This window comes from Culex pipiens, chromosome 2 (genome assembly GCF_016801865.2).
Source record: "Culex pipiens pallens isolate TS chromosome 2, TS_CPP_V2, whole genome shotgun sequence".
Classification (NCBI taxonomy): Eukaryota; Metazoa; Arthropoda; class Insecta; order Diptera; family Culicidae; genus Culex; species Culex pipiens.
Window position 1 is genome coordinate 69,431,951 of NC_068938.1, and position 25,983 is coordinate 69,457,933.

The 25,983-nt window shown below is 35.6% G+C and overlaps 1 protein-coding gene across 1 annotated transcript in view; it reads right to left on the reverse strand.

Annotated features, from left to right (window-relative positions):
* LOC120416076 (uncharacterized) overlaps positions 1-25,983 on the reverse strand; it is a 54,766-nt gene that overhangs the window by 12,502 nt on the left and 16,281 nt on the right. The gene's annotated exons all lie outside the window — the stretch shown is intronic.

A 25,983-nucleotide genomic window follows, 5' to 3' on the forward strand; every position in this document is an offset into this window, starting at 1 on the left:
AACAATCATCATTGCGGAAGGACAATAACAACACACACGTCAAACACCCACGCGCGCCGGCTGTGATCACACGTGCGTTTTTTTTTTTTTGGCTTGCCACTGACTAAAACTTTCACGCCGGGATTCGAACCCCAACACTCTGATTGCGCGGACTCTGGCGACGTACAGAAAACGACTTGAACGCTCGAACGCGAACGGAACACGGAACGGCCGCAAAAATGCCTCTGTACTGCTTCGAATTGAGCACCCTTCTGGCTCGGCAGAGCAAACCTGATAGCGCTGGACGGTCTGGCCTTGCCTTACGCTTACCCCCACCACAACGCGGCTGTTGTGGAAGAGCGTCAGCCGCGCCTGTCGAGACCGGAACGGACCAATCCCGGCCCGCCCCGGCACCAACACATCGAAAGCCCCCGGCGAAGGTAGTGCGAAAACGCACCCGATGAGAGAGTCATGCGAAGCGCACCAGCTTGGTAGCATAAATGCGGCAAGCGAGTGTGTGCGTTGATTGATAGCTGCACGCTCGCTCGCGCGCTCTCCGTCATTACACTGCGTTCCGACACACGCACACAGCGCTAGCACGGGGAACAAGTTTGCCCCGTAGACAGGCTGACTCGAGCGGAGTGAGAGCGCCGATTGGGGGCGTGGCTTGGCGAGCAACCCCGCTTGCGTGATTTCTCTCTCTCTCGCTCAAAGTGCTCGCTGCCATAATGCGGCGTTGCCGCATCTTCTGCCATAAAAGACGGTTTAAGGTCAAACCCGCGTCCGCTATAACGAGAGTTGTGGAAAACCTAAAGCGAATAGATCCATCCGGTACACACAAGTCGGGTGACGACGAGGAATCGAAAAATAGCGAGGCATAGAAACCAATATATTTATTGCGATTGGAATGTTGACTACCCCCTTGCGTGACTCTCATTCATACCCGCCCGGTGGACCTTCCTTTCCCATCGATTCTAGACACCGAGAGAGAGAGACAGCAGACGAACAAAAATAGGTAGAATGAAAAATCCTCTTTTTTATGAATTAATGCAGCAACCTACTACAACGCCGACAGAGGCGAGGGTGTATGCGAAGTGGACACAGCCTCACTCTCACTAGTGCGGAGGACCTGCGGGTTTCTGTTCCGGGGAGACCTGCTGGCACCGACGATGACTACCGGGTTTGTTCTTTCTTTTTTTCGGGGGGTCCCCACAACCTTAGGGAGCAGCCCCACCGAACTTTAACGGCACCCGCGTAACAATTCAAGCTTGTTTTAAACACAATAATCCAAGCTGGCCTGATGAATCGAGAGGTTGAGAGGGTAAAGGGTCGTCGCCGTTGTACCCTTTTGTTGGAATGTTGCACTCTCAGTTCGGTGAGGATTTGCCGAATTTAGAGTGTGGTTATGATCGGGGATTGAAAGGGGAAGGGGTGCCAGATCTGTGAACTATATCTGTTGTTCTCTTCCTTGGTTAGGCTCTTTTGAAATGTAAACACACAATACCTGTTGGTCAAATTAGGTGTCGTTTAAATAGGTGGAAAATTGTCGAATAATTATGGTCAATCAAAATCTAATTTAGCCGGAAGCCGTGAATTTGAAAACGATTGTTTAATTTATCTTGGAAAGAGTCGCAAACTTTTCCAAGGTCCTTGAGTAGATCGTGTTTAACAATCAAGTCCAAAAATATCTATCGTAATGATTATTCTACCACTTTGGTGGATGAAATGACGGAATAATCCACCTTTTGAGTTATTCTTTAGGGTGGTAAAAAAAACAAAGCAATCCACTTTAACGAACCCCGGGTCTTTTGTAGTCTCTGTTGCAAGTTTCTGCTCATTTCTAGGCGTCCGAAGGTTATGTGTGGTGAGTCAGCCAAAACCTTTTTTACGCAAATGGACCGACTTTTTACTTCCCCATCCGATAGAAGTCAAGGAGGATAAGGCGGGAATCGAACCCGCGCCCCATAGCAACTTAGGGATCGGCAGCCGAAGCCGCTAACCACCGCGCCACGAGGCCCTCATCTGGTACATCTTTACCAAAATACCTCACTTGTAATTAAAACAGTATTGACATTTTTGAAATCACGACTTACATTTCCATAAGGCCAAATAGCCTTGAGCCTTTTGAAAATGTCAAGTCAAATCAACGAGTTGAGAAAATTTCCAAAATATACCTTAAAAAAATCACTTTTGGTCATTTTAATTTCATATCTCATCAACCAAAGGTCGGATCAACAATGTCCAAAAAGCAAATTGTAGAGAATTCTCTCAGATTTTTGAATTTATTTTTTCAATGTAGGACAAGAATGTTGGACAAGACAATTTTGTTGAATAATTCGACCTATAAATTACTAACTAAAAAACGGTACACATCATCAAAATTTACAATTCTAATTTTCTATTTAGAATTCAATTTTACGTCTTAAAATGATTTTTAGATTTTTTTGTGTGCATTTTTTCCAAAAGACATTCTAAATTGGTCATAAAAATAACCAATGATCCGAAATATTCTATAGTTCAAAAGTTGTTAATTTTTGTCTCCTAAAGCTATTAAAAAAATAAAGAAAAATATTGAGGGAAGTAAAGTTGAGTTTTTGTTAAAAAAAGGTGATTAAAAAAATCTGCAAATTTTTTTTCCGTGTACCTATTTTTTTCTCAATAGTCCTCAACAAAACCTACAACTTTGCCGAAGACACCAAATTGATCAGAAAATTCACTCAAAAGTTACAGCTGTTTGAATATTTACGTACCATTTTTGTATGGACAGCAGCCAAAATTGTATGGAGACTTGTATGGGTGAACCAATGACACAAAATAGCTTCTTTGGTCATAGGGAAGGCCCCCACAAAGTTTGAGCCAAATAAAAAAATACAAAAAAATGGTCGAAATCGGCCGATTTCGTAGAGTGTTGCTCTTTTGTGATAAAAAGTTTAAAAAAATACGATTTTTCAGGATAATCCTAATCATATCCTACAACTTTTCAAAGAATATAAATTGAATATAGAGCAATTCCAGTTCAAATCAGGAATTTTTCTGACACTTTTGTACCCGACCCTCTCCGATTTCAATGAAACTTTGTAGACATGTTATCCTAGGCCTATATAAGCCATTTTTGTGCATATGGAGCAAATAGTACTCGAGAATAACATTTGAGAAGGGCGTAAGGTATTTAAATATGTTTGTATTCTGTAATTTAAAAATTATTGTATCTCGAAGCCGTTGCGTCGTATCAAAAAGTGGTCAAAGACAAACTTGTAGGAAATTGGACGGGCTTTCTGTAAAATACACTGAAACAAAAATACACGCCAAATCTATGAAATTTTTTGATTTTTAAGTCTAAAACTTAAATTTGAAGGTGATGTCACGATTTTTTTTCGTTCAAAAATTTTCATTTCAAAATCAAAATTTTTGAAGAAATAGCCTTAAATATTACTAAAAGACTGACGAAAAATGCAGGATGGTATGTCTCTCCTAAAAAAATACAAAAATCATTTACTAAAACAGTTTTTTTTTGAAAAGTGGTCTAAACGTCAAAATTTTTAAAAACCGGTAGTGGGAATCGATTCTCCAGACAATTTTACATAAAAGTCTCCGTATTGACCATTGTCCTATGTCCAATACTTGGGAAGATACAGCGGTTTTAAAAATAAAAATGTTGAAAAAACGGGATTTTGGTGGTTTTTGACAATTTCTATAAGACAGACTTGGTTTTTCAGTCTCGTAAATATTTTTAACGGAAAGCTCGTCCAATTTCCCATAAGTTTGCCTTTGACAGCATTTCAATTGGATGTAAGGCTTCATCCATAAAGTACGTCACGCTAAAATCAGCCAAAATTTACCCCCCCTTCCCCCTTTGTCACGCTTTTCCTATACTTATAAAACGCAATGTCACTCTCGCCCAGACCCCCCTCCCCCCCTAGAGCGTGACATACTTTATGGATGACGCCTAAGGGCTTAAGAGCAGTTCTCTAGGATTTCGGTCATTCGATTTTTTTTTGTATTTTTTAATCCGACTGAAACTTTTTTGGTGCCTTCGGTATTCCCAAAAAAGCCATTTTGCATCATTAGTTTGTCCATATAACTTTCCATACAAATTTGGCAGCTGTCCATACAAAAATGATGCATGAAAATTCAAAAATCTGTATCTTTTGAAGGAATTTTTTGATCGATTTGGTGTATTCGGCAAAGTTGTAGGTATGGATACGAACTACACTGGAAAAAAATAATATACGGTAAAAAAAAATTGGTGATTTTTTTATTTAACTTTTTATCACTAAAACTTGATTTACAAAAAAACACTTTTTTTTATATGTTTTAGAGGACATAAAATGCTTATAAACTTATCAGAAATTTCCAGTGCAAAAAATCTTTGACCGATGACCGATATCAATACTGATTTTTTCAAAAAATCGAAATTTTGGTCGCAAAATTTTTTCAACTTCATTTTTCGATGTACTCAAAAAGTACTTAAGTGAAATTTTGATAAAGTGCACCGTTTTCAAGTTATAGCCATATTTAAGTGACTTTTTTGAAAATAGTCGCAGTTTTTCATTTTTTTAAATGAGTGCACATGTTTGCCCAGTTTTGAAAAAAAAATTTTGAAAAGCTGAGAAAATTCTCTATATTTTGCTTCTTCGGACCTTGTTGATACGACCCTTAGTTGCTGAGAAATTGCCATGCAAAGGTTTAAAAACAGGAAAATAGATGTTTTCTAAGTCTCACCCAAACAACCCACCATTTTCTAATGTCGATATCTCAGCAACTAATGGTCTGATTTACAATGTTAAAATATGAAACATTCGTGAAATTTTCCGATCTTTTCCAAAAAAATATTTTCAAAATTTTTAAATAAAGACTAACTTATCAAAAGGGCGTAATATTGAATGTTTGGTCTATTTGAAATGTTAGTCTTGATATTTTTTTTCGAAAAGATCGGAAAATTTTACAAATGTTTCATACATTAATATTGAAAATCGGACCATTAGTTGCTGAGATATTGACGATAAAAAATGGTGGGTTGTTTGGGTGAGACTTAGAAAACATCAATTTTCCTGTTTTTAAACATTTGCATTGCAATTTCTCAGCAACTAAAGGTCGTATCAACAAAGTCCGAAGAAGCAAAATATAGAGAATTTTCTCAGCTTTTCAAAAATATTTTTTTCAAAACTTGGCAAACATGTGCACTAATTTTAAAAAATGGAAAACTGCGACTATTTTCAAAAAAGTCACTTAAATATGGCTATAACTTGAAAACGGTGCACTTTTTCAAAATTTCACTTAAGTACTTTTTGATTGCAAATTTGATTTTGTGTGTGTGTGTGTGTGTGTGTGTGTGTGTGTGTGTGTGTGTGTGTGTGGTCCAATCCAATACCCGCTAACCGGTAGCGAAATTATGAGAAAGTATAGTTTGTATCAGACTTTGTATATGCCGAATGCTGATACAACGTATCTCAGTCCCGGGTATTAGGTGGTGATAGCCCTCGCGCTGCTTCCAACGACTCGTTTCAGAATGACAGAGCTTCTTGCGGTCCAATTCCGAGGTCGCTGGGCATTGTTCGGCCCCGCCTAAACATAGAAGCAAGCCTCTTAAGGAAACTCGATCTATATTTAGACTTCCAATCCCCTCAGGCAAATCAGGGATCAGCGCGTATTTAATATGAGAAGATAGCATGTTCAACACTACGGATCAATTCACTACTAGAGTGTAAACCTTCTGATGGCCGACTGCTTAGCGTCCCAGACCACCAATCCAAAGGTGTGAGTTCGAGTCCCACCTGATTCATTTTTCGTTTTTGTTCAAAGTTCAAATTCATGATTCCAAATTTCATAGGTACCGACCGGGATTTGATCCCTGAACCTTCTGCTTGTGAGACAGAAGCCGTAACCATTAAGCCACGGTGCCGGTTCTTTTGATTGCAAATTTGATTTTACATCAAAAAATGAAGTTGAAAAATTTTTACGACCAAAATTTCGATTTTTTGAAAAAATCAGTATTGATTAAAAAATTCATAACTCGGTCAATGATTTTTTGCACAACCCGAAATTTCTGAAAAGTTGGCATTTTATGTCCTCTAAAACATATAAAAAAATAAAAAAAAATAAAAATAGTGTTTTTTGTAAATCAAGTTTTAGTGGTAAAAAGTTAAATAAAAAAATCACCAAATTTTTTTTACCATGTATCACTTTTTTCCAGTGTAGTCCATATCCATACCTACAACTTTGCCGAAGACACCAAATCGATCAAAAAATTCCTTCAAAAGATACAGATTTTTGAATTTTCATACATCAGTTTTGTATGGACAGCTGCCAAATTTGTATGGAAAATTTTATGGACAAACTAATGATGCAAAATGGCTTTTTTAGGCATACCGAAGGCACCAAAAAAGTTTCAGTCGGATTAAAAAATACAAAAATTAAAATTGAAGAAAAAAGACCAATTGCGTAGAGAATTGCTCATAAGCTTAATTACATTGCTTATAACTGAAAATAGAATATTTTTTTCAGTGTGGTAGAAACCAGGATAGTAAATTTGATTACGTAAATATAAAAACGATATAAATCAAAAAGCTGTCAAAGGCAAACTTATGGGAAATTGGACGAGCTTTCCATACGTATTTTCATCACTTTTGAGTTAGAGCAGCTCTAATGTGAAATTTTTATAATGTTATCCTTATCGAATTATAATGATTTTATATATAATGCTTTCTAGAGGGCGACAAAAAAAGGAAAAATTATACTGCAATACTGCAGGGGAAGGGGCCCAGAACTTTGGAAAATATTTGCAATGCCTTAAATAGGTCAATAAAAGAATGAATTTAAAACAGATTTCAACGCTTTTAGGTACGAGTTTATTCAAATTAAAACTCAAATAAATATTAAAAAGGGTACTGTCGCGTACATGTTTATGATTACAGATTATTACTTTTATGTGCTTTTAAGTTGATTTACAAACCAAAATACACATAATAGTTTAAGACCCACTGTAGGATAGCTAGAGGCAAAAAAATAAAGTTTGTATGAGAATGTATCGAAAGTTATAGTTAGAAGTATTCGTACCAGTTTTTGAATTTATTTCACTTAACAAAAACTGAATTCTTCGATGTTTCAACTGTTTCTGGCAGTGGCATAACTGTAAAAGTGTCTGAAGCGTTCATACTTTAAATACCACTTAATTTAAAGAGAAAAGATTATTTCTTGAATTTCCATAGTATAATACGAACTAATTGAAAAAGAGGTTGATATAAGATTCCTACCTTTACGCAAATAGATTTATGCTTGATATTTTTTTGGACCTCAAGGGGCTTGAAGTTATTTTTTCAGTAAAATTATGTTTCATCAGAAACGATTTTTTTTTCACCCAGCCTAATTTTCGCCTAATTTATTTACGAACTAAAAATGTTGTTGAAAAATCTACACCCAACATATTGTAGTTGAGACCATCACCTGCAATTTGATATTTAGAAAGTTTTACTTCAGGGGTAAAATGATTGTGTGGTTATCTCAAATCCGCGCGGATTTCTACTCTCATTTTGTCTTACGTGCTGGAAATTCGTTTGCAGTGGTGCCAGAATATTTCTAGAGGTAATTTTAAAAACAACCTTTGAGTCATGTGTTTCCTATGCACATAGAACTTTTTGAAAATTTATTCTAGATTTTTTTATGCATTTACATTTTTAAAGACTTTTTCCACCTTAAACATTTAAAGAATTCTAAGAATGGATAATTTGTAAATTATGTTAGTTACAAGTATTACTGTTTCGCCGTTCAAGGACCTCTCCCAACTCGATAAAGTACAGAGAAGAAGGTCAACCTGATCAATCCATTGCATACATTCAACGAAGCCATTCTGCATCATTGTTTCCTCCTTAAACAATTGAGATTTTTTTAAACATCTCAAACCCAAAAAAATCGCAAAACCGCAAACAAAATTCATCAAGAACTAAAAAGAAATACATTTTCTGTATAAAATATTTATTAAAATAAAATCGATTTTCAAAAACTTTAACCCCTGTTAAAACATGCCTATTTTTAAACAAATATCCCAGTTCAAGGGCTCATGCCTTGCCCTCCAAATCGAATCCACCGTGATTCGCGCTTGATTTCAGAAATCCTTCAAAATGACAACACACATCGCTTGGAGTGAGCTTATTCGCGTTCGCGTATTCTCCCGATGACACTAAATTTAGACTCTGACGAACAGAAAACCAGAACTTCATCGTCGTCGTGACACATTTCGGAATCCTTGAGACCGCGCCACTGCGGGTATGAGAAACACAAACCAGTGCACAAAATCTGGCCAAGCCAAGTAGGACTTGTCCGGAATCGAGGTTGTGAGTGTTTGCAAACCAAACGAGTGAAGATAGGTGTAATCCTGTTTTCCGGTTATTTTTTTCGTTTTATTTTTTTTTTATTTTCAGGTTCTTCTCCGACCTCTTCCCGCGCGCACCAATTCTCCGAGGACCGAAAACCAGGACGACAAGGACTAGTTTTTGTCCCCCGGTGTGTTTTGCAATTGCTAAACAGGATTTTGAGAGGGTACAAGCAAGAGGGAAAAAAACTGTACCAAACGAAGCAGACAGGCTGGAACCCCTCGGGTTTTGGAAACCGTAGGACGACGTGTCGAGGAACTTTTTCGTGTGTGTGTGCACTCTCGGATGGAACACACGATGGAATTTCGACGACGACGATCACAAAAACGCGCTGTGTGCGACGCAAATTCTAATTTAAAGTTTTTGATTAAAGTGGCAGCAGCTCTGCTCCGTTGTGTACCTGGGCCTGGCCAGCGTTCGGCAGGTACAGGGTAATTATGTGCTTTGTCGAGTGCAGAGCAAGTGCACTTTTTATGGCTCGGGATCCGAAGGAGAGAATAATTTGTGGCACTAATGTTTGGGAAAACAAATTTGAAACCAAAGCCTGATGATGGTTGGTCGTTAAAAGATATTGAGCACACAAACTTGTAATGAGGTGAACGGGGTTGAGTAGAGGGAAATTGCCTGTAAACATTGTTTGAATTTAGGAACGGTCTTTTAAATGATACTAAAAAAAAATAAGTTGTCTAATAAGATTTTGGGATGTGATCAATCGCCACATTTTTCAGAAGTTTTGGAACGAAATTTTATAGGAGCAATTCTCTACGAAATCGGTCTTCCGGCAAGGACCCCCTTATGCCCTGGGCTGTATTACACACTCATCAAAAGATGAAGACATGGTATCTCCCGTGTTGGATTATTGTTCCGGATGAGGGTCTAACACAACCAGACCAAACAGAGGGATAAGGGTTGTGGAGCCATCCGTGGAAAGGGCGTCCTAAAATGCTAATGCTAATGCTAATGCTAATTCTCTACGAAATCGGTCTTTTTTCTTAAATTTTAATTTTTGTATTTTTTAATCCGACTGAAACTTTTTTGGTGCCTTCGGTATGCCCAAAGAAGCCATTTTGCATCATTAGTTTGTCCATATAATTTTCCATACAAATTTGGCAGCTGTCCATACAAAAATTATGTATGAAAATTCAAAAATCTGTATCTTTTGAAGGAATTTTTTGATCGATTTGGTGTCTTCGGCAAAGTTGTAGGTATGGATATGGACTACACTGAAAAAAATGATACACGATAAAAAAGATTTTGGTGATTTTTTATTTAACTTTTTGTCACTAAAACTTGATTTGCAAAAAAAACACTATTTTTATTTTTTTTATTTTTTGATTTGTTTTAGAGGACATCAAATGTCAACTTTTCAGAAATTTCCAGGTTGTGCAAAAAATCTTTGAGCGAGTTATGAATTTTTGAATCAATACTGTTTTTCAACTTCATTTTCCGATGTAAAATCAAATTTGTTTGCTCACTTTTGAAAAGCGAAAAAATCGGAAAATTTCACGAATGTTTCATATTTTAACATTGAAAATCGGAACATTAGTTGCTGAGATATCGACATTAGAAAATGGTGTGTTGTTTGGGTGGGACTTAGAAAACATCGATTTTCCTGTTTTTAAACCTTTGCATGGCAATATCTCAGCAACTAAGGGCCGTATCAACAAAGTTCAAAAGTACAAAATGTAGAGAATTTTCTCAGCTTTTAAAAAATATTTTTTTCAAAAGTGGGCAAACATGTGCACTCATTTAAAAAAATTAAAAACTTCGACTATTCTCAAAAAAGTCACCTAAAAATGGATTTAACTTGATAACGGTGCACTTTATCAAAATTTCACTGAAGTACTTTTTGATTGTAAATTTGATTTTACATAAAAAAATTAAGTTGAAAAAATTTTGCGACAAATTTTTCGATTTTTTTTTAATTAGTATTGATTCAAAAATTCAGAACTCACTCAAAGATTTTTTGCACAACCTGGAAATTTCTGAAAAGTTGGCATTTGATGTCCTCTAAAACATATCAAAAAAATTAAATTAGTGTTTTTTTTGCAAATCAATTTTTAGTGTCAAAAAGTATAAAAAAAAACTTAGCAAAATCTTTTTTATCGTGCATCATTTTTTTCAGTGTAGTCCATATTCATACCTACAACTTTGCCGAAGACACCAAATCGATCAAAAAAATCCTTCAAAAGATACAGATTTTTGAATTTTCATACATCATTTTTGTGGGTCTAGCTCATTTCCCCGAATGACATTTCCCCGAATGCCATTTCCCCGAAAATCATTTCCCCTAATTGGTCACATCCCCGAATACCACTTCCCCTAATCAGCCACATCCCCGAATGCCATTTCCCCGGATATCATTTCCCCTAATCGGCTATATCCCCGAATGCCATTTCCCCTAATCGGCCATTTCCCCGAATGCCATTTCCCCGAAGTGACACTTACGCCAATTGTCGTTTATTTAAATTTAAAATTACCCGGATTTGCATATCCTCTAATCATCATTTTCGCTAAAGCCTTTTTCCATGACTAACAGTTATTTTCTTTCTCAATTTTACCGAACAAACAGCTTTTTCGGGTATGCTGTTGATTAAATGTTGTAAATTGGGTAGTAAAGCCCTTTGTAAATTTTTATGAACAACGGTAAGAAACACGATTAAGATCATTGGTGCGCTGGAAGTGGGGACGCGAAGTCGTGATTATTCAGGTTAATTTTTGGTGTGCTTTTGTGTCGCTGTTCGTATCGGATGAGTGATTGTGCTAATCGAATAATAGCATCATTGGTGCGCTGGAAGTGGGGACGCAAAATCGTGATTATGCAGGTTATTTTTTTTGTGTGCTTTTGTGTCGCTATTCATAAGGAGTGAGTGATTGTGGTAATCGAATAATAGCATCATTGGTGCGCTGGAAGTGGGGACGCGAAATCGTGATTATTCAGGTTAATTTTTTGGTGTGCTTTTGTGTCGCTGTTCGTATGGGATGAGTGATTGTGCTAATCGAATAATAGCATGACTTACTGAATTATTTGTGTCTTGAGCGTAATTTTCGTTGAGTAATTGGTGTTTTTTGTGATTTTTTTTTGAGATCTTAATTAATTGTTTTGTGATTTTCAAAGCCCTTCCTATATCATCGTTGATCGGAAGGCACTGCGTCGGGTAAATTGTGTATAATGTTTTGAATAAGGTTTTATTTTTAATGGTGAAAAAACCATTTCTATATAATGATCGAAAGACGCACTGACATTTTGGATTAATTAATAGTGGAGTGAAATAATTGTGTGTGAGTGACTTTGTGTGTTAACCAAAAAGACCTTCCCATAGCATCGTTGCTCGGAAGGCTCGCCGACGGGTCTGTTATGAAAGTCCTCCCCATAGCATCGTAGCTCGGGAGGCATCGAAAAGCCAATACCTTATCCTACTAACCCAAAAAATAATAATCACGTGATGCTTGAAGGAGATGCTGTGGATTCAACGGTCTCAAGCGGTATCAACAAGTATATAGCGAAAAACTGTGTGCTTGATGAGTCTGCAACTTCAACTATCGGACTAACATTCCTCCCTTTCGTTGAACTGCAGGCTTCTTGGGAGGGCGCCGGTATTGACTAATAAAGTAGGGATCTTCAGGGGTTAAACAGTGAACGGATGGTTGGCTCCCACTGATCATTTTTGATTCATTGTTTAACTTCAGCTGATCTGTCAATAACGGAGTAGCAGCTCATTGGCAGTCAACCATGCTCATGCTCATGCTCATGCTCACAACGGTAAGAAACACGATTAAAAACCATTTCTGATAACTTTTTTTTTCATTTTTATGCAAAAAAAAGTTATTGACAAGACAACATTTTTTCGATGGATCAACTATGGCCCCCTGGATCGAGCTGTCAAGTAGGAGCTTTTCTGCCAAGAAGGGCCGTGAAGTGAATTTTTAGAAATTGAAATAAAAATCCATTTTAAATCCGACCGCAAAGGGTCATTGTACTTAGAAAAGCTTATTTTTCTTGTGAACAATAATATCACAAATTTAAGCTTAATTTTAGGACCCAATTCCTAATTTTTTTGTTGTTCAATTAACATTTGTGTTCAACCGCATGATTAGATGTTGTTTTTGAGAAATTTGCAAGGAATTTTTTTTCGAATTTTGTTCAAAAATGCAAAAATCGAACAAATAGGTACATAAGGCTGGTACAATTTTTTGTTGATTATACTTTTCGCCAAATCCCAAACCAGCAATGTGAATAAAATTATCAGTGTGAACGGGGTTCTACTGATACGGGGTACTACGAAAATCGCACGGTATGTTTTTGAATCATAAAAAATAACAAAACTTCTATTGCATTATTATTATCATGTCTATAAGAAAAAGGTATTTGTTTTGAGAAAACAACAATCTGTAACAATATTCATTGTATTTGAATGAATAGTACCAAACCTTCCAACACCCCTTCCCCCCTAAAATGCTACGTCTGTTCTGAGTGAAGCCAAAAAGAAAGTTGATCATTCAAGGCCAATACGAACCTTTCAAGAAATATTTTGCCATCATTTTTTTCTTATAGAGTCGACACTCTGGCTGTCGATCTTCTCGATATCAATAATTCTCCATCTATCGATGAATTCTTCAGTCCCTGTTTGCTTTAAAAATCTCTTCCGGTTGTCAATAATTTCAGTTTTCATGGCTTGTACAGACATTTTGCTTGGCGAAACGAAGCTTCAAAGGGTGTTTGAAATTTGTGTGTTTTTGTTTGATGGACGTTGCCATGATTCTCTCTCATAGCTGGGTATCAAGAAAAAATATTTTCAATCGAGTCTTCATTTTGCATCGTTCTGTAATCTGATGATTCTCTTCCTCGACGGTCCCTTGGATATTGACAAGCAGAGAGTCGACTGTAAAATGCTATTTCCCCGAACGCGGTCAAGCCGAAATGCCCGGTGCCCAGGAGCGCGCGCGCTCCGGGACACCGGGCATTTCGGCTTGACCGCGTTCGGGGAAATGGCGTTCAGGGAAATGACTATTCAGGGATATGACTAATCGGGTAAGTGGCATTCGGGATTGTGGCCCATTCGGGAAAATGGCATTCGGGGATGTGGACGATTAGGGGAAATGGGAAATTCGGGTAAATGGAATTCGGGGAAATGACTATTAGGGGAAGTGTCTTTTCGGGGAAGTGGCATTCGGGGAAATGTCCTTTCGGTAATATGGGTTTCGGGGAAATGTCATAGATTCCATTTTTGTATAGCCAGCTGCCAAATTTGTATAGAAAACACAAACTAATGATGCAAAATGGCTTCTTTGGGCATACCGAAGGCACAAAAAAAGTTTCAGTCGGATTAAAAAATAAAAAAAAAATAAAATTTAAGAAAAAAGACCGATTTCGTAGAGAACTGCTCTGAGAGAAATTCTCTAAAAATACACAACTTTTTTCGAGATATTGTACTTTTTAAAATGAATGAAAATTTGTCCTTGCATTACTTATGTCAAAAGAAACTAAAATAGCATCATTAGCTATTCCATAAAAGTTTCCATACAATTTCGAGGGCACAAAACAAACAAAACCAAAGTTCCCGATTTTTATTGACGTTTTATCTCTAAAAGTTGAATCCCCGAAATACGTTTTTAATTATTACGATTTTTTGGTATGTTTTAAAAGACTAAAAAACATCTTTAACGCCAGAGTTTAGGATGGTGCAAAATCTGGTTCAAGAGTAATTTTTTTTTTGTAAAATTGGTAATAGTGTCAAAGGAAATTTAGATGCAATGTTAAATTTGCAATAAAATTTTTTTTTTATAGAGTGCACAGTTTCCATGATAATTCGATATTATAGAAAAGAGCAGAAAATTTCTCAAAAGTTTCATTAATGACCATTGAAATATCGCTCGTATCTTGTGACACGTCTGTTGTTAAAAAGATAGGACGTGTCACAAGATAGCACACAAGCGACGATATCAAGATATCTCGAGTTGAAAATTAAAGCTAATTAGGTGACACTGAGAAAAACTCATTTTATACTAAATCTAAAATTTTAAAGGCTATTTCTCGACAGCCAGCAGTTTGATCAATAATATCAAAAGAGAAAATTGCAGGAAATTTTCTCATCATTTCGAAAAAAATGTGCCTCTCCCTCAATAAGGTTTATTTTGAAATGAAAAAATGATCATTTTTCGAGAAAAAAAATTTAACTGAAAATGTCAATCCAGTTCAGACTTGATTATCCGAAGGCCTTGGAAGCATTTCGCTTCGGATGATTTAATCAGAAAAAAATCGTTGTATTAATGTTTATTATCTAGCATAAGTATGACCCCTGAAACTACTTTGATGTGATTAGAAATTTTTAAACTGATGAAATATTGAGAAAATTCATTTGGTAATTTAATAGACAACCAACCATTCAAGTTTGACTAAATGTTGTCGCAGAACTAAAAATTGATATTAAAAGTAAGAAAATAGAAAAATAAGAAAAAATTGATTCGATTATCCGCATCGAAGTCCCATACAAACCTTCGAATAATAGAACTTCGGATAAACGAGTTTGAATTGTAACTTAAAAACCGTGCTTTTTATCAAAAAAATGTGTTAAGTATTATTTTATTACAAATTTGATTCTTACATCTGAGAAAGATTTTTGGAATTTATTTTTATTTTTAAAATGTTGGACTTATTTTTTCAGAAAATTCCTAATCTTAACCTACAAATTTGCCAAGCCAATGAAAGCTATTAAAAATAAAGTTTGATTTAATTTAGAGGCTTTTCAAGTTTACTTTTGAAATGATTTGATTTAGTTCCAGACTTATTAAATCAGAAAAAAATATAATTGATATTTTCCTGGATTTTGGTTGAAAAATCCAGATTTTGTTACCCTCGGCAATTTGGACTTCTAAATAAATTTATAAAGGCTAACAAATTGTCAAAGGGAAAAATATGTAAACATCTTGAAATCAATTCATTTTATATTTTAATTTTTGTTTAAAAGAAATATTTTTGCTTCGAAAGTATCTTTTCGATTTTTTGTTTCTATAACATTTTCTTTTAAAAAAAAAGTAAGTGAGCTAAAGATTCGGAATTTACTTTTACGAAGAATACATAAGGAACTAATTCTCACTCGTTAAGATGTGAAAATTTATCAAAATTTGCTCTAAAAATGTAATTTATTTTAACCAACACAATCGCTTAAAACAAGCTACTTTCCTGCGATGGCGACGGTGGGCACCCAAGTTAACCTTTAAAGGTTTGACCTCCCCCGGGCCAAGGCAAACACCCCATAAATAATTCCACACCAATTAAACCACCGACAAATGAGAATCGAACCCGCACAGAGCCAGCCCGAACCAGTTGGAAGGACTGCGTTGTCATCATCAACCGGGCCAGGCCAGTCGTCCGGTGGTGACGAGATAGCATCGTGGTCGCAGTCTGTTGAATTATTAAAGTCAAAAATTGCAACCCCAAAATGCAAACACCCTCTCCACTGTGCTCTTCTGATCTGATGGGTCTGTCTAGGCGGAACTACGGATTTGCTTAGGACACAGGTCGAGCTGAGGCCTGGGGCGAGGTGCTGAGAGGCGGTTCGTGGGCGGAACACCACCACCATCGCTTTGGATGTAGGTATGAACAACAACAATTTCGAGAGCTGTTGAAGTAAACACACACCGTTTTGGGGGTTATTTTGGGCAGACGAACGAGGAAGCCGCATATTCATTGGCTGAAGCCACGGTCAACGGCGCAAACAACGGCTAAACCGTCGTCGTATGCCAGAAATAGCTAGCTGGATGGCTTATCGAGATAACCCTTTCTGGTTCGAAATGCGCAGTTGAGCGGGATGTTAGTGTGACGAAATTCTAAGTTTTGAAAGTGCTTCGACAATTTTCATGAAAGTACGCTTTAGACTCGATTTACAAAGTCTTCGCCAGAAATTCACTTTCGAACATCGAGCATGCTCCCATGTGATCTAGGAATATGTAATCCAAGATGTCGATCAATATGGCTGAGAAGAAATATATCTCGATATGAGAATATTCATATGGTAATGTAACCGGAAATCAACAACTCTTATTTGACTTATTTGGGGTCACTGAACTTGATCTGTTTTTGCTAAACAAGCAGATAAAATTACTAAAATACTTTGTTTAATGATTTTTTTCCGAAATTAATTAGAAGACCTTCGATATTAAAAGAATCGAACTTCAAATTGTGGGAACTCCAGATAATCGAGTGAAGACAGTATAAAAATATTTCGCACGGAAAAATATGAATAGAGGAATTATACCCATTCCCATCCTACTTAACGGTCGTGTCTGAATGATGCATGGATAATCTGGAGTGTTCCTTGAAATTTACTAAAACCAAGTGCACCAACCAGTAGAGCAACTTTTAGTGAACATTTCTATTTAATTTCACTTTAACCAAACACTATTTCTATTCCATTTACAAGCATTTTACAAAAATATTTCCCAAGTCTATTATGGTCTGACTTACGCAATTTATATTATCGTGTGTAATCAAAGCGATGAAAATAGCGCCACAAAATATAAATAGTGCCACAAACATTAAATTTGATCTTATTGACCACTAAATAGCATGCATTTTTGTGCTTACTCGACGTGGAGCTGTTGCTGGTAAGTTTATGGCCTAAACAGTTATCTTGGAGCTTTAATCGAGCAACAAATTCTCCATAGAAGAAAGAAGATAAGTAATTGACAAGGATAGGTTTATTTACCCTAGTGTCATAAAATGCTTTATACATTGTTACAGTTATACTACCATCGAAAATTTGGAAAAAAAATCAATGAATTTATGATATATTTTTTAAAAATTATTTTTTTTAAAAAGCCCTGTTTGATTAAAAATGCATAAAAAAGTTAACAATGTGTTTCAAATTGTTAATAATGAATTGTGAACTTTTTTAAATAAATGTTTTAATTTATAACAATACTATTTAGGGTGACTACTCAAAACCCATATTCCAACACGACTTTTTTAAAACCATAAATAAACGCCATAGCTTATCAGAAGAATGTTTCAAACTGAACATTATTTATAAAAAAAGGTCAGTAAAATCATTGAACAAAATTCTGCAGTAAATAAAAAATAAAAGCAATTGACAATTTTAGTAAAAAATAATCAACTTGAGAATTAATTTAAAAAAAATTCTTCAAAATGGATTCATTGTTTTGATTCAGAGAGAAAACAAAACATCTTTAAGAAATAATCAAAAGCTGGAATTCAAAACTAAATAATCATATTTTACTCAGCGATTAATTTTAAAATTGCCAAACATACACCCAAAAATCCGAGTCAAGAGAATCGTTCCCTCAAAATTTATTGAGGGCTTAGCGCCAAAATCGAGAGAATAATTCTACCAACTCACACCACCATAAAAATGAGTTCATTCGTTAATTGAGACAATAAATCTCCAACAAGTGTCATACATCGGCAACTGACCACTCCTTGGTCACCAAACTGTGGTGGCCGAGACAGTTAAGTCATTGGGTTAGAATGTCAAATGTCTATGGTTCGATTCCCGTAGACAGCACTTTTGATTTTTTGTTTTGATGGATGAACTTTTTTTGCAAATGAACCTCGAGAGAATAATTCTTTCACCCATCTCGAGCTGTGTTCTCTGTGTCTGTAAATGGTACCAAAATTCTCTCGTCTCAAGGCCATTATTTTCTCAGATTAGCGCTGCCCAGTTTTGGGTGTAGAGTTTTTGATACTTAATTTACCCTCGAAAACGTTAAAAATATATGAACTTAAAATATTTTTTTTTATTTTATAATTCAAAATATCTTGGAATTGGTTTGAACAAATGTTCTACTAAGTTCCCTTTTCAATTTTGTATATTTTGTTTTTTTTTTTTCTAAATCAATTTATGAAAAAAAAAAATCAGTTTGATAAGACTTCTTTTTCTACCACTAATAGGGAGCGGCCGTGGCTGACTGGTTACGGTGTTCGCTTTGTAAGCGAATGGTCCTGGGTTCGATTCCCATCTGCTCCCACCGAGAAAGCATAGGAAATATAAATCTTGAAAACTCTGAACATGAACGAAAAATCAAAGTCGCTTGAGTCGGGGTTCGATCCCTCGTCCTTTGGATTGGTAAGCAAAAATGCTAACCACTAGGCCATTGCGACTTGGTGAGCAATGACTGGAATTAGGAATACTGTTACTATCAACTATATACGTGCTGGGTCCTTGTCCATTTGACAAGGGTTCGGAAGTTCTAAATAACGTTTGAATCCGATTGGTGCAAACGTTCTTCAGGGCGGGGCTTGTCGATTAAGCTGAAGTACCTCGCGCTCGGCTAGCCAGCGTAGAAATGGGTCACCGAAGCTCGGCAGAGCTAACACCTTCCAAATGCCTATGCGAGTTATTTGCATGTATAGAGTGTAGATCTGAAAATACATGGAAACAACTCAATTTTTAAGAAGCGGCCGCGTGGTCCCGTTTGGTTGGTTGCACACACACACACACACACACACACACACACTTCTTTTTCTACCACTAATTTTAAGCAAAATTTTTGAAGAGACATTTTTTCTAAACATAGTTAACAGTTTCAATGTTTTTTTTTCATAATTTTAAAACGTAAGAGAACAATTCCACCTCAAATCGAGAATTTTTCTGGTACTTTTGTACCCGACCCCCTCCGATTTCAATGAAACTTTGTAGACATGTTATCCTAGGCCTATATAAGCCATTTGTACTCAAAAATGAAATTTGAGAAGGTACGCCCTTATTTGAATATTTTTGTATTTTGTAATTTAAAAATTTCTGTATCTCGAAGCCGTTGCATCGTATCAAAAAGTGGTCCAAGACAAACTTGTAGGAAATTGGACGGGCTTTTTGAAAAAAAAAACACTGAAAGAAAAATACACGCCACTTTTAAGAGATTTTTCAGATTTTAAGTTTAAAAGTTAAATTTGAAGGTGATGTCACGATTTTTTTTTCGTTCAAAAATTTGTAAATAGCCTAAATTGAGACAAAAAGACTCACGAAAAATGCAGGATGGTATATCTCTCCTAAAAAATACACAAATCATTTACTAAAACTGTTTTTTTGAAAAGTGGTCTAAACGTCAAAATTTTCAAAAACCGATAGTGAGAATCGATTTTCCAGACAATTTTACATAAAAGTCTCCATAGCTTTTTAATTTGACTCGTTTTAATATTTACGGAATCTTATTTACTATCCAGGTTTCTACCACACTGAAAAAAATATACTATTTTCAGTTATGAGTAATGTAATTAAGCTTATATCTTTAGGTCCATAAATCCAATTGAAATGCTGTCAAAGACAAACTTATGGGAAACTGGACGAGCTTTCCGGTAAGAATATTTACGACACTAAAAAATCAAGTCTGTCATACAGAAATTGCCAAAAACCACAAAAAACCTATTTTTTCAACATTTTTATTTTTAAAACCGCTGTATCTTTACAAGGATTGGACATAGGACAATGGTCAATATGGAGAGTTTTATGTAAAATTGTCTGGAAAATCGATTCTCACTGTCGGGTTTTGAAAATTTTGACGTTTAGACCACTTTTCAAAAAAACAGTTTTAGTAAATGATTTTTGTACTTTTTTAGGAGAGATATACCATCCTGCATTTTTCGTGAGTCTTTTTGTCACATTTTAGGCTATTTACACAAAAATTTTGAACGAAAAAAAAATCGTGACATCACCTTCAAATTTAACTTTTAAACCTAAAAATTGAAAAATCTCATAAAAGTGGCGTGTATTTTTCTTTCAGTGTATTTTTTCCAGAAAGCCCGTCCAATTTCCTACAAGTTTGTCTTTGACCACTTTTTGTTACGATGCAACGGCTTCGAGATACAAAAAAATTTAAATTACAAAATACAAAAATATTTAAATAAGGGCGTACCTTCTCAAATGACATTTTTGAGTACAATTGGCTCCATATACACACATATAGACCTAGGATAACATGTCTACAAAGTTTCATTGAAATCGGAGGGGGTCGGGTACAAAAGTACCAGAAAAATTCCCGATTTAAGGAGGAATTGCTCAAGAATGTTTTTCCATTGTTTTATTCAACAAAAAACTTCTGGATTTTATTCAATATTTAGTTTTCTGACAACTAATCTATATTAATTTACCCATACAAACAAAAAAGTTTAAAGAAATAAAAAAAAAAGTTAAATATTTCAAATGACTCATGAATTTTGATTCCGAATCAAAATAATCAAATAGATTAAAATAGCGAAATTAACATTAAATAACAAAAAGTTGCAAAAGACTTATGAAGTGAAATGATTTTGAAAATTGTACAAAATATTACTAAGGCTGTTGCAAATATTTTCAATGTTTATGTCCCCCCTTCGGTCAGGGTCGAGGGACATAAACATCAAAAAATATTTGCAATGGCCTAAATAATTCAAAAGTTAGGAAATTGGGACTTGCCGACTTTTTCCCGATTTTACGTGAATTTTGACGAATTCCTGACTTTCCCAATTTCCCGACTTGAGTGGCCACCCTATCAATAATTAATGTGTTGCACTCTGATTTTTTTAGGGAATTTTAAAAAGAGGTGGGGAGGGGGGGGGGGGAACTTGAAATAAAATGTAATGTTTGTAATGTTGTGATATTTTCAAACCAGCACTGACGTAAAAAAATCCGCAAAAATGTTTTTTTGCGGCTGCTGTGCGTCGTAATTTTAAGAAGATTTTTAAACATGTTTGACATGGTTATCACCGCATTATAAATTGTTTTCAGTTGATTGGGCTTATGTTTCCAGTAAAATAATGAAGTTTTTTGAAAAAAAAATGAATGGCTGATGATAAAGGGGAGGGACAACATCTTTGAAAAATCTTTCCTAGACCGTAAATGGTCGAAATTTCAAAAAAAAATCTTCGATTAAAAAAAGAACGAAGCGTAAAAAATGGGTTGAAAACAAAAAGAAAAACTCAATCTTAAATTGAACAAATATCAAAAAAATCATGCAAATAAAAAAAACATTCAATTAGTTTTTGGTTTTAATTCGAACCAAGAGAATTAATTTTGATTTAACAAATTATTAAAACTTTAGAACAAATTCAGCTTTCTCCCTTAGGAAGCAAGGATTCGTTCCAAAATTGTAGCTATAGATGCAGATCTCATCGCGCAACGATCCCTCCTCTCGCATGAGTTATGAATTTGTTTGCATGCGGTCGACCATCAACTATGCACCAGAGACGGAGAGACAGAGAGAACGAACTGTTAATTGCATAATAATTTAACCAAATTTATAGTGCCTCATAGCTGACAACGATTCGGCTGGTGGTAGTGGTGGACCACGGTCGGGGGATGGCCGGTTGATGCTCATTAGAGATGAGAGCTGTGATTATGCGTAATTTATGCTTTCACGTGGAGAAATATGAAGGGTGGATCGCATATTGCGCGACTACGATTTATGGGCTTTGGCTAGAATGCAAAGTATGGCGGCATTATATGGTTTAAAGAGCAATCACACTGGACTTTAAATTGGTTTGAGTTGAAGTGATGTATAACTTCGTTGTTCTGGAAATACCATGGCAAAATACTTTGAAAGTTTGGATTAAATTCATAAATTGAAGTTCTACTAGACTCATCAAACTGAAAAGCATCACACAAAAAAAACTCAAACATTCCACTCGTTCCCATGCGAACACATGTAGCACATTGTTTCACACGATATCTGCTCGTCACTCGCGGAGTAGCTAATTAGCAGTGACTTTTGAAATTAATAACACCGACAATAGCCTAGAAACCCATCAGACCGCCTCCCACCCAACTGGCAGTGCTGACTTCCTCTCTTAACCAACCTAGCCAACACGGCCACTGGACAAACAAAAACAACCTAATAAACATATTTCCGCTGACCCCCCAACCCACCAGAGGTACTCCACGCCAAGTTTCATCTGCGCCGAGATTGACAACCTCAACCGCCAGTCAGCGAAGTTGGTCAGCAGCAGCTTTGAAGTTTTCCCCCCGTTGGCAAGAAGTGAGCGTAATTTATCACTCGAGTTACTTCGACCAGGTCGTGGTGCAAAAAAGCTTCATATATGGGAAGCGACATTTGCTTATTAGTTGGAGCCGGTTAAAGTTAGCATGCAGTGCTTGCTGCTAATAACCTTTGGCGTATTAACGAGAATGTCAATTTTCGTCCAGCGTCAAACGTGATGTGGTGCACGTGGGGTGAGAAAACCAAGGGGTCAAATAGTGAACGATTAGTTTTTATTTCATTTGTTTTTATGTTTATTTATTAGGCCGTTGGAAATAAATAAAGTTTATGTCGCCCCACCCTTCAAAATTGGTCCGAATAATCAGGGAGCAAAAAAATATTTTTTCAAAAAAATATCAAAATTTCAATGGAAATAGAAGTCTATTCAACTGACTCGTAAACTTCAAAAAATATTTGCAACGGCCTTATCAGTAAAAAAATTACCCCGAGATAATGAACTATGTAACAAAACAATCATTTTATGAAAGGTATAAACGAATGAGAACATGATAATTAATAATTTTAAGATAACAGCGATGAACATTTCCTGTCCTGTCATCCATTAACCACGTGGACACTTAAGGGGGTACTACCTACAAACAAGATTTTTTTTATTGTATGGACAACTGTCCACGAAGGAAGGGGGGAATGTTTGGATTTCAAAAAAAGTGTCCACGTGGTTTATGGACGGCCCCCAAACAAAATTCTCTAAGAATTTTATTTGGTCTCTTTGAAATCCATATATTAAAATATATTCTTTGACATAATACTATATTTTTATCCAGCACTCAAATTAATGTGCATAGTAAAAAACTGCAAACTACTGAAGTTTTCGACAATGCCCAAATTTTCATAATTTGCAAATCACCCAATTGCTCAGTGAAAATAAAACTAAATCAAGCATAACTTTTGAAAAGGTCTTGAAATATATAAGTTTCCTTAGACCAAATTAAAAAACAGTTGAATTCTAAGAAATTTTCTCAGTATTTCAAAAATATTTTGTAAAGATGTGTTTTTTTCAAGTTTTTTTAAACTCAAAAAAGCTAAAAAAATCAACAATTAATACTTAAAAGTAGATATAACTTGAAAACGATATATTTTATCAAAAAAACATTTTCAAGTAAAGCCGATTGCAAATCCAAGTTTGCTTTTAATATTTATTTTTTTGTTCATATTTTTAATATTTTCCAACAACTTATTCGATTGATTTTTTTTTTCAAAAAATCATATCCAAACCAGATTTTGTACAATATGTCTTTCAGTTCCCTAAAACAAATAAAAAAACGTTACTTAATCCACCCTTAGGTGGTTGGCGCCTTCCTCACATTTAAGGGTGCTATCCAAAATGCAAAAAGTGCGTAAATAACACTTTAGTGCTTATAACTTTTGATAGGGTTGTCAGATCATAATGTTTTTGAATACCTATCCAACGATAGGTCGCATGAGAGATCCGGACAGCATTTTCATCAAAATATCTGAGATCCGGCCTCGAAAAAGTGCGTAAACAACACTTAAGTGCTTATAACTTTTAATAGGGTTGTCGGATCTTCAATGTTTTGGACGCGTTGGAAAGCTCTTTTGATTACCTATCCAACAATAGGTCGCATGAGAGATCCGGACAACGTTTTCATCAAAATATCTGAGATCCGGCCTCCAAAAAGCGTATAAATAACACTTAAGTGCTTATAACTTTTGATAGAATTGTTTGATCTTCAATGTCTTAGACGCGTTAGAAAGGTCTTTTAAATACCTTTCTGAAAATGTATAGCATGACGGGTTTTCTTACAAAAACCACCCTTTTTACAATCTTCCGGACTTTTGTTAAAATCGTTTTTTTAGCATAACTTTTGAAGTACTAAACTAAACTGCATAATTTTTAATAACGACTTATGGGACCCCCAGACGGATCTAATGACGCCAAAACGGACAAAATCGGTTCAGCCAATGTCGAGATAATCGAGTGACAATTTTTTGATCAACATCCCACCACACACACAGACATTTGCTCAGAATTTTATTCTGAGTCGATAGGTATACATGAAGGTGGGTCTAGGAGGTCAAATTGAGAAGTTCATTTTTCGAGTGATTTTATAGCCTTTCCTCAGTAACGTGAGGAAGGCAAAATCATAGATTTAAAATATATATATTGGGAATTTAACTTTCCTTTCAAAGTCTCAGAGAGAAAATTTAGTAAAATTTCACAGCTTTAGCAAAATATTTTTTCTGGGTCGATTTTCTTTCAATAAATGCAAAAAAAAAAACAAAAAAAAGCAAACATTTATACCTAAAAGTGGCTATAACCTGAAAACGGTACAATTTATCAAAAAATGGTAAAGCTGTTTTCGATTCAAAATTTGATTTAGTAATAACACCATAATCCAAACTTTGCAGCATCACGCACTATTGCTCAGAAGTTGTATTTTTTAGTCCCTTAAAACACATAAAAAAAGTTCAAAATTGATTTTTTTTTGGAATAAAACTCTTAGTAATAAAAAATTATATGAAGAAACCGTGTACATACAACTTTGCCAAAGACACCAAATCGATAAGCAAATCCCTTCTCAAGATACAAAATTTCGTACATTTATACCGTCATCAAGGGTGATTAGGTCACACAAAAATGCTGAAATTTGAATGACACAATCTCACCCCCCCTGACCCTATGTCACCCCTGTATGACCAACCCTCAACATTGTACGGAGACTTGTATGGAAAAACGAATGATTCAAAATTGCTTCTTTTGATAAAGGGAATGGACAAAGTTTCATCAAATAAAAAAAATTATAATCTAAAAATCACGAAAAAACAACGAAAATGTAAAGAACTTCTCATAAACAACAATAACAACGTAAGGCTGAAGAACGGAAAATATTAATAACTTTTTTCAATTAAAAATGCATATCTTTCTTAACTTTTCATTTTGCAAAAAAAAAAAAATATTTTTTTTTAATTTTCATGAAATACCAAAGTACAGTCAGTCAAAAGTTTTTTTTCGCGAAACAAAATCCTCGATATTTTGAAAACTAATGATTGGAAAGCAACTGGGCACGTGTAAAATGCATTTTAGAACAATTTTTTCATCCAAATGTTGAAACCTAGGCTTGTAATTTCAATTTTATTTTTTTTTGCACCCCCCCCCTCGACTTTGGTCGGAGCCGAGGGACATAAACTTTAAAAAAAATTGCAACGGCCTAATTTGAAAAAAAAAATTAAATAATAATAATCTCAATTTAATAAAAAAAGGGTTTTGGAAACTTTGTACTTCGAACAAATTAATACTAAACCCCACACCACCCAGTTCATAACTCATGAAATATCCCTTCAAGCGATTCCCCATCGCAGTGGCACATGTGGGTTGAACCCGGCGAAATAAGCTCTGCGCTAAGCGAAAGTTCGCTTTCAGGGACAGTCCTGCCGGAACAATATTTGTTCAACCAGAGTCCCCGTCCGCGCCAGAGGAAAATATTCACTAGTCCCATACGGCAGGACAAAAAAAAGTCGTGCGCAAAAAAAAAGCACGTAGAAATGAAATAAAAACGTCATAATCATTAATTTCGGTCACTCCGTTGGACATGTAAATAATTGAGAAAACAAACGGTGTATACGCGCGCGCGCACACACACTCCCGCCAACCTACACTTGATTGGAGTGCCTCGGCGAAGCCCCC